Here is a 9699-nt window from a genome sequence, read left to right on the forward strand (position 1 = left end):
TTGCAACCTGTATCCCAGCTATATTTGGTTTCAAAGGCCCATAACCATATGTAACCCAAGATATACTTTTTGATTTGCGAGTGATCCTCATTTTTATTTTTCTTTAACTTATCCATTTATGTCCTAAAGGTCCAGAGCTTATGTAATAAGTTGCAGCCAAAGATATCATGGTCACCAGTGGTTCTTGAGCTTGAAACCTTCAAGGCCAAAGTACAGATGCCTTATCACCTCAACTACAAGAGAATTATTTAACCTAGAAATAAGGAATAGGATTTATATAGGCTCTGTGACTAAAAGATAAGACATGCTCACTGCACAAACCCAGTCTGTAATACTTGAAAACTTTAAAAAGGCATCTGCTCTGCTTAAAAAACAAAAACAACCCCCCTCCCCCCGCAAAATCCTCCTGTACATACAAACAAACAAAATTTTACCATTTCCATTATAACCTCACTTCTCTCATCCTTTTCCACCCATACTTCAGTTTTGACAATTTTACCAACTCCCTCCCCTCTTCCCTACTTAATCATTACTAGATTTAGGAAGAAATTTGTTGCATTATTTGAGAACTGGGGCCCTAAGCTCTCAGACGGCATAAAACAATTTTTCCTTAAGCAGTTCTCAAGATAGCAGCTGCTATGCTGGTATTGAGGCAGGGAAAATAATCACAAGGTTAATAAAAACTATGAAATTTTAAGGGCAAGGTAGCTTATGATTTACCAAAAATGCAATCTACATTTACAACAGTGAAAAACCTGGCACTCCAAACTTTCCATTGATTAAAGGCTTTCAACTTTTAGCCTGGTTTTATTAGGTATTAAATCTTTATCTTCTACCAGTTCATTTTTTTCTACCATTTGGTACTAATCTAGGATTCCATATAGCTATATTTTTCCAGATAAGTATAACTTCCAAATCAGTTTGTAATTACATGGAGATTCAATCCACTCAAATATTTTCTTAGAAGGAATATTTAAAGGAGCACCATTAACTTTACATGTTCCTAAGGACTCTGTTTTGCAATATGATCATGTCAGGAACATCCATGAGCAGATGCTGAACTGCACTGAAACCAGTGGGACTCCATAGAGACATAAAGGTCTGTCCTCCCTAGTTAGTGAAAGATGCTTTCAGATGCAAGCACACTGAAGGGTAAACCCAATAAGATGACAAAAAAGTTAAAGTCTTTCCAAAGCACGCTTACACACTCACCAATAACAATTCACTTGTGCAATACCAGTTGGGAAGAGCACAGAGAGCTTGGCAGGACAATACTATAAATATAGAGGAGTGTTGCAAGCTGTGCTGCAGTGTTCCACACGTGCAGTCTCCTGGAACAGCAGTGTCATCAGTTTCTAAAAAGAACAGATTGCTGCTGCTGCTGATTTACCAAGTAAATTACAGATGGGAGAAATCCACTGGAGCCTATCTACAAATGAGTGTTGGGTATTATCCATGGAAAGAGGCTATAACAGATACTAAACTGATAACAGAGACTACACTGGGAGGGTTACATCATTAGGCTGTTTTGTCACAGAGCATCCTCAAAAGGTTGCCTGAGATGGGGTTGATTTACACATGCACACGTATGCAATTGAAAGACCTAAAGAAAAAAAACAGAAAGGGGGGAAAAATGTTGTGAAGGAAAACATTTTCCTGGCAGTTACATAAAGGGCTTTAGGGAATTTAGTCTTCTTGTCAAAGACAGGGGGAGACCTGACACATTTAATCATCCTCAGCTTGACAGCAGCCAGTCAGTGTTTTTCTTATCAGAGCCTCACAGCTTGTACTCTCAGACCATGTAACGTTATACTCAGGGTATAAAACAACTATCCAATTAAAAAGGTAAGCTGTTGCTGTTTTACACAATCTGCCAACTGCTGCAGCTTCTGTCTTTTCTTTCAAGTTTGGCTTCAACAGAAAGTTTTTTGTTTTGGGGAAAAAAAGTATTTTTGTGAGTGTGTACAGTCAGGATTTCCTAGGATTAACTGGTAGCCTGGACAACTCTCCTTCTCTTTGAAACCAACCAGTCAATTATCTGGCAAAGGAACAGAGTCCAGTAACCCTTCCACCTCTCAGGTTCAAAGAAATTGTTTAAAGGTTTCAGCCTTCACACAAATGAGACCACATTCAAACATAACTCACCAGTGATTAATTATGCAAATCCTATGGGCCTGGGTTCAAGCCTCCATTTCTTTTGACACCACTATTGCATGGAGAGACCCTGCCCCTTCCACTGCTTGATCTAGATGAAGTGGCTGCTGTTTTGTTCTGTTGCCCAAGACAATTCACTGGAAAGGAGAAAAGGAAATCAGTATTCAGCTTCACACTTACAGTACAAACTTCACAGCTCAGTAAATTCAACTTAAATTATAAGTTGGATTTCCTCTTACAATTACAAAGAAATGCAACTTTTGCTAGGGTTTGTTTTCCTGCTTCTAAAAATACCAGCTTTGCTGATCCTGCAGATGTATTCTGCCTTAATCCGGCTGAAGCCACCCCGGACTTGATCTGCAGAACTCATCCCTATGGGCGCAAGTATCATGGGAGTCATGACAGCTATCAGTAAGTATCCATTACAATCCACTGCTTCACATAGTCAACCGCCTTCCAAATACATTTCAGGCTGAAACTTTTCATTCTTCAATTATCTGCACAAAGAGGATTCTGAAGGATGTGGAAGGTGGGAGTGTAAAATTGAAACAGGATTCATTTAGCAGGGCTGTCCACATGGTGGTCCATGAGCTCCCACCCAGCTGCTCCTGCCCTTTAGCTCCAGCTGCTGCAGCAGCTGGGGCCCCAGGGCTTCCCCTTCCTCCTCCAGTTTCCACTGCATGTTCCCATCCCAGGGGGCAGAGGGAGGGTAGCCTGTACTGCCAGGAGAGCTAGTGGCCTGGAGCAGGCTGCACAAGAAGCATGCTACAGGAGAGGAGCCTGCAGCAGGAGAGCCCACAGCTGGAAAACTGATGCTGAAGTGCATGGTGCGGGGGCAGGGGAAATGAGTAACTGTAACCACTTCAAGTGGTGGGGCCCAAGCTGGAGTGGCCAGTGGGGTGTGCAGCCCTCAGTTGCTTAGAAGTTGGACAGCCCTTCATTATAGCAACAGCCAGATTGTACAGGAATATCAGAGACTATTCACCCAATATTTGTGTGAATAACTTGTAGCAGTGCACCGTGTCATCTCCCCCACTCCCCACCTCTGGCCTCCCCCAGTTTGCTAGAATATGGAAACATATGGCTTATAGACACTGCACATAGAGACAACTCTGTGCAGTTACTACTACTAATACGGAGTGCAAAGGGGGAGGGAGGGAGATGGCCACTGCGTCACACCTTGATTTCTTACGGACAGTAAACACTCGTAGGTCAACCCTGCAGCACATCTGCTCCCTCCTCTATTCTACCATTTCTGCAGGCAGGCCGGGAGGTCCAAAGGCAAACAGGGGCACTGTATGCCTGGTCCTAAGGGTATGCAAGCCAGCATAGCTGCTTTCCAACCATGAAGAGGGATCATGGGCAAATGATATCAGTAAAAAAAACAAAAGGTATCCTGAAAACGAAAGTTGCATAGGGGCTAGAATGAAAGGGAATAAATGGAAGGACCACAAGACAGAAAAAAGAAAGAAAATAAAGGAGAAGAAGATCAATGACGAAAAATAAAAAACGGGATAGGGAAAGCATGAGACGGATGACTTGAAAGCAGACCCCAAAAATAGTGTCCAGGACAGCAACACCCAAGAAGCCACTGGCTGCAAAAGATTAGTGATAGAGATAAGAGATACAGGATCAGTAAATAAAACTCTAGAAACCTGAAAGAGTAGAACACAGAAAATGAAATCTAAAGAGGGGGACAAAGCATTAAAGAACATGCCACAACTTCTTCTGATATTCACAAGGATCCAATTCCATTTTTTTTTGGGTGATTGCCCTTGCCTGAATCTGACATTCTGCACCTTCAACCAATTTAGCTTCCCTAGACATTGCCATCTCCTCAGTTTTCACTTGATATCTCCACCAGTTTATTTTTATTTCTTCTTGTTTGCAAGCAGAGCCCAACATTTATCATTTGCTTTGTGGCTTGATTATGCAAGGAACTGATCAGTTTATTAAATCTTACAAGACCAGATGTAACTGTTGCATTTTCTTTGTGCTTTCTTTCCCACATTTTTAAAAAATTTTTTTGCATATGAGTTTTTTGGGGGACATGGGGCACAGGGAAAGCAGACAAAAAGAAGAGGGGCTTCTTACGGTAATTAATTCAATTTATATTTCTGATACGAGATATTCCATTCCATTTTTTCCATGGTGAGTCCCAAAAAGCGGTTTTCAGTTTAAGATTTATTTAAAACCCTATCTGATTCATAATATAATTACATTACAGACTGGTTCAGTGGAATCAGAAAACCATGGATGTATTATAAAAGAAGGCAGAGGAGTTGATTTGCAATCTTACCTTTATGGAGTTGTATTTTGTGCAAGTCCTACATTATGTTTCAAATGTCCCATATGTAATGGAGCCAGGATTTTAATCAATCCTTCTAGGTTTTCTTTTCATTAAACACAGCATACTTTAAACAAAAAAACCCTCCCCCCCCGCCCCCTCAACAAACACTACTTTAGAGTATATGAGACCCATGTTAAAGTGAGCTGTGCTTCCATCTATTTAGGGTGGTGGAACTGGGGGAAGCAGAGTTGTACATGATTAGAGGACTAGGCCAATTCATAGAACTAAGTTCTATTTACATATGTGCTGCTGGGCTGCTCAAGTAACACATTCCTCCTTGCTAAGCCTCTGTTTCTTCATCTGTAAAATGACGATAATGATACTCCGTTCTGTTTTTAAACATGCTTTCAGGTCTACTGGTAAAAAGCACTAAGTAAGAATGAGGCATGGTTATTATTAAAATTTGGGATTACAACTGACCAAACAATGGAAAGAGGGAAGGTACAAAAAAACCCCAACAACAACTTTATTTAGGGCCCAATTTTGTGCCATTTCAGTCAATGGGAGTTTTGCCAGGGACCTAATTCTTATACAGTCCTAGAGTGGGCCTTATGGCCTACTCACATTACCACATACCAGGTGATACAATGACAGTCGCATAAGAATAGGGCAAAACTTCTGGACAAAAGGACACAGACAGCCAAAACATAAAACTGCAGAAAAACCTTGTGAGTAGAATAAGGCAAAGAGAAGAAACAATATACTTGACTGTCTTTATTATTATTATTATTATAAAATCATAGTGCCAAGAAGTTTTATTTTGCCTTTCCAATTGTAATGGATGAGCTCAGTAGCTTCCTACACACAAATTATAACTAGCTTAATTTCAGTTGCGGCAATGGCAAGAATTAAAAATATTTTTATGGAATAAAATATCACATGTTAGTACTTATGCACAAATAAAACTGTTTGCCTCAGATAGCCATGAGAGATTTTTGGCTTGTGTGTGAAAAGACCATGAAAAAGAGAATGGGAAAAAAAATACAGATTTCATCACCAAGTGTAGGAGCTCTTACTTGTTAATATGATTTCCCTGTTTGCATTCCCTGGTCATTAAAACAATTAATGAATAATGTCTGTGCAAACAAAATACCAGATAGTGGTGGGAAGTGGGGATAGGAAAGAATTGTGTAGGTGGTTCAGATTGGATTTGGCATCAGTTAGAAACATTCAAGCCCCTTTAATTATAAGAAAAGGGATTTACTAGCAAAATAAGCCAAGCAGAGTGATAAACACTTACGTCTTTGGATTTCCATCCCAAGGCAGTAGGAAGTTGATTTTACTTTTTTAAAAAAAAATGCATTTGCTCTCACAAATCATGTCATTGTAATGAGCATGTAACCTTCCATCCCATTTCAAAAGATGCTATGGCAAGGATTAATTCATATACTGTATGCCTCCGTCAACAATGTTTGCTGAACATAGGATCACGTTCTAATAAGAATCAGTTACACAGTCTTTTGAACATTTCCCTGCAATTCCCTGAAATAAATATTATCAAGAGATAATACTACAGCATTCTTCTTGACAGAAGAACGGTTGGTTAGATACAAGTCAGAGCGTATGCTTCATTCCCCTTGCTTATAGATAATTCCAGAAGCTAATGCGAAACGCCTCATGCATGGGAAATAGCTAAGTATGGCCACATGAAATAATTTTTCCTCACTATTCCTTAATACAGTCAAACAAATTCTAACTGTTTAGCTTAATATTACCACTGAAAATGGCAACATAAAATCGTGAAACCAAGTTTATTAATAACATAAATCTTGCTACAAAACATCCAAGTCTGATATCATCCTCAAGTCCTTATATACCGTTTTTACACAAAAAGTCTCAAGAAGTATTGTAAAAAAAGAAGCCTAAGCAGTAACCATTTGAAAATGAAGAACATTAAGTAAAATGTAACTATGCAAGGCAGAATATATCCAAGGAATGGCTAATAATACTTAATTTCTGGAGAAATAATTTAAAGGTAAGGCACCTCTAAATACAGTATCATCATGCTGTTTTATTGGTTCAGCAAAGAAATGGAGAAGTGTTCTCTCATGAATGGCCAAAGTCAACTTCCTGAAACAATCTGTTTATTTCTTTGGTTTGTCTTTAATCTAAATAATGACTAGGTCTAGTCATACTTATTTATAAGGCACGACATCCAATCAAAATGGCAAGGCCACATCCTTGAAAAGCATCCATTTATCTATAGTAAATCAGAAAATCTGGCACCTTGGCTGGTGTGCGAAATTAACACCAATCTTGTCTGTTTCACCTGTGTTTACCCATAAAATTGAGAAATGGTAAAAATGTCTAAGTAATGAGACATTTTAATCTGATATTACTTTTAAAAAATGATCAGTAAAGTGAAAATTAGAAACCAAGCCTGCAGTGGACACAGAGGGAACTTAAAAAAAAAAATCTCAAAAAAGTCAAAACACCATTTCATCTCAGTTTCCTTTATAGAATGGAAGTTAACCTAGTTAGTTAAAGTGACTCCTGTATAGGAAATTAGAACACACTGACTCCTCTAAACCATTAGTTAACTTCACTTGAGATTTTTCCCTAAGAATTTACAAATATGCTATGAGAGAAGTATATAAAAGGAAAAGCTTTTGCCAAAAAAAGGAAAAGAATTATTTTGGACAACTCAGACTTTACACTCACAGGTACAGGGATGTGTTAAATCCAAGTATAAGTGACTGTTCCCCATACTCATTTAATTTCAGTTTTTTAAACCATATGAACAACCTCTAAATAAACTGCACTAGGTTCCTCTGGACAGTCTTTCCACCATTTTGTATACTGTAGACAATATAATAAATGACCACAGGAATTTACTAAAAGCACACTTCCTTACCCAGTTTAGATTCACATGATTAGCTTGAAAGCTGTTTTTGTATTTCTGCATTCACATAAATATCAATGCGCTACATATATTTCCTTGCAATTTTACAAAAGCTACATAAGAAAGCAAACATATCAAGACTTCTTAGATACAAAATAGACATGACATCCCAAACTGTCTAGAGGTGTTTCCTCTGTTCAGAAAAACATGACTGGTGGTACCTCCTTTAAAGCTACCCTCAACAAGCAGTCAGTAGATTGTAAAACTTTATTTGATCTCTAGGCACAGACAAAAGTGACAGTTTTCATCTGATCTGGCCCCTGAAAGTGTTCTATGGCCACAACCAAACAAGTGTATGGCTGCATAGTGCTTTAAAAGGGCCCAATCCCACCACAATCTGAACCCTCATTCTATGAGGGTTCAGATGAAGGCACTCCAAAGTGGAACACCTTTAACTTCTGTCTGTGCACACCAGGAGCAGGGCTTGGCTGACAGCCCAACAGTGCTCCCAGCACTGTTTTCGAGGGAGGTGGGGCATGGAGGCTGGAGCTTGGGGAGGAGACTGCAGACAACCTCTCTCCCTTGATGGGCTCCAAATTGGAGCCAATCACCCACCCTCCTGATGCAACAGCTAACATCTGCTGGGTTGGGAGAATCGGTCTTTCTGTAAAGCACCATAGGTTAGACCCAGGAACTACACTTGTCTGTACCTTTTGTTTCTTACCTGCTTTGAACAGCAATGCTAACTGTTAAGATTAGCAATCCTGGATGCCAAGCTAGCACATCTTCAAATGGCTGAATCTGTTCCCCTCTCAGAGTTAGTCACAGCATCAGATTCAGGAATTTCAGGCCACAAGTCACTACTGAAACATCTAATCCAATCTTTTGTATTATATTTTACCCAGTTACAGTACTATCAAATTGAGCCTAGTGACTTGTGCTTAATTAAATCAGATCTTCCTGGAAGAATGAGTCTTGATTTGAAGATATCTAGAGTTGGAGAATACACTATTTGGTAGCTAGGCACCCAAAACTTGCCCAGTTTTAATTTAAATGCTTCTGGCTTCAGCTTCCACCCACTAGATATTGTTATGATCTCTTCTGCTACAGCACATAGGTTGTCAGCCTAGCAGATTTTCTACTTCTTGGACTGAAGGACCAAAGCTAATTAGTTAAAGTACCCAAAATCAACCTCTTCCTGTAGTCTATCGACTAGGTGGGGACAAGGCAGGTCTAGCATATATTACCAAATAAGTGGAAACATGATGACAAAACTGGTTTAATACTTAGTTCTGCATTATTTATCTTTAAGTACAATGCATTTGCAAAAGTTTCTTCCCATTTATGGAAGTTTATTTAAAAGTTTCATGGAATCTGCCTTGTTCTCATACAGTACATAATACAAAGCCACCTCTAAAAATTTGGTTTTGTTATATATACACACACACACACATATAAACAAATTCAGCCATTTCAAGATGTGCTAGCTCGGCATCTGAGAGAGAAAGAAAGACTATAGTAAAGACCATTAAAATGCCTGGGCTTTCAGCAATAGTAAGAATACATGAAGTGCTGGAAATCACCCTAGAAACTGTCACGCAAACATGATGATGTCAATGTTATGACAAAAAGATTCTGTTCAGAAGGTATTGTTTCAAGTGGCTGTGTTACTATCCATGTTGCAAAAGTGTTACTAACCTAAGAAATATCACTGAGAACTTGGGGGAAAATATTTAATATTTCTTTCAAAAGCAAGAAATGAAAGCTAATAGAAAAGAACACTACCAATATAGCCTAATGCTTTAAAACATAGTTCATGTTACTAACAATCCATTTATTATGAGCTGCTTTCAAGCCAATTTACTTATCGCTTATTTCCTTGTTTGTTTTTTTTCCTCTTTCTCCCAGCACGAACAAGGAAATCTGTTTTGCATTCTTGTTCTTACTGACGCAATGTTTGGATTTCAAATCTTACAAGGGGCAGGTTTATTCCACCTTTTATTTCACTCATTTAAATAGGAGGGGAGAGAGATTCTGCTAGTCTCAATTTTTCTTTTTTTTAATAAGAATTTAAATTTGAAGCTAAATTTAACCCCAGTATGTAGGAGGAAGGGCATCAGATCTGTTCAGGTACAAACTTTATGACACTAAGATGTGGGGGGATGTGGGCATGCTGGAAGGGAGGAATAAGCTGCAATCAGACCTAGACAGGGGTGAGCAGATGAGAATAGGATGGGATTCAACACTGACAAGTGCAAGGTGCTACGCCTGGGGAGGAAGAACCAGCACCATACCTACAGGCTAGGAAACTTCCTTCTCGTCAGTGCTAAGGCAGAAAAGGATCTTGTCATTG

General features: G+C 39.0%; 1 long non-coding RNA gene across 1 annotated transcript in view; it reads right to left on the minus strand.

Annotated features, from left to right (window-relative positions):
- Positions 1-1211: 1211 nt before the first annotated feature.
- The window catches only part of LOC109296267, a 21177-nt gene continuing 12689 nt past the window's right edge, over positions 1212-9699 (minus strand). The window contains exons 2-3 of the long non-coding RNA XR_002096940.1: positions 2146-2291; positions 1212-1355 (exon numbers count right to left, since the gene is read on the minus strand). This is a non-coding gene — a long non-coding RNA (uncharacterized LOC109296267). The remainder of the gene's footprint in view (positions 1356-2145; positions 2292-9699) is intronic.

This window comes from Gavialis gangeticus, unplaced genomic scaffold (genome assembly GCF_001723915.1).
Source record: "Gavialis gangeticus isolate Ggan-Ray unplaced genomic scaffold, GavGan_comp1, whole genome shotgun sequence".
In the NCBI taxonomy this organism is placed as follows: Eukaryota; Metazoa; Chordata; order Crocodylia; family Gavialidae; genus Gavialis; species Gavialis gangeticus.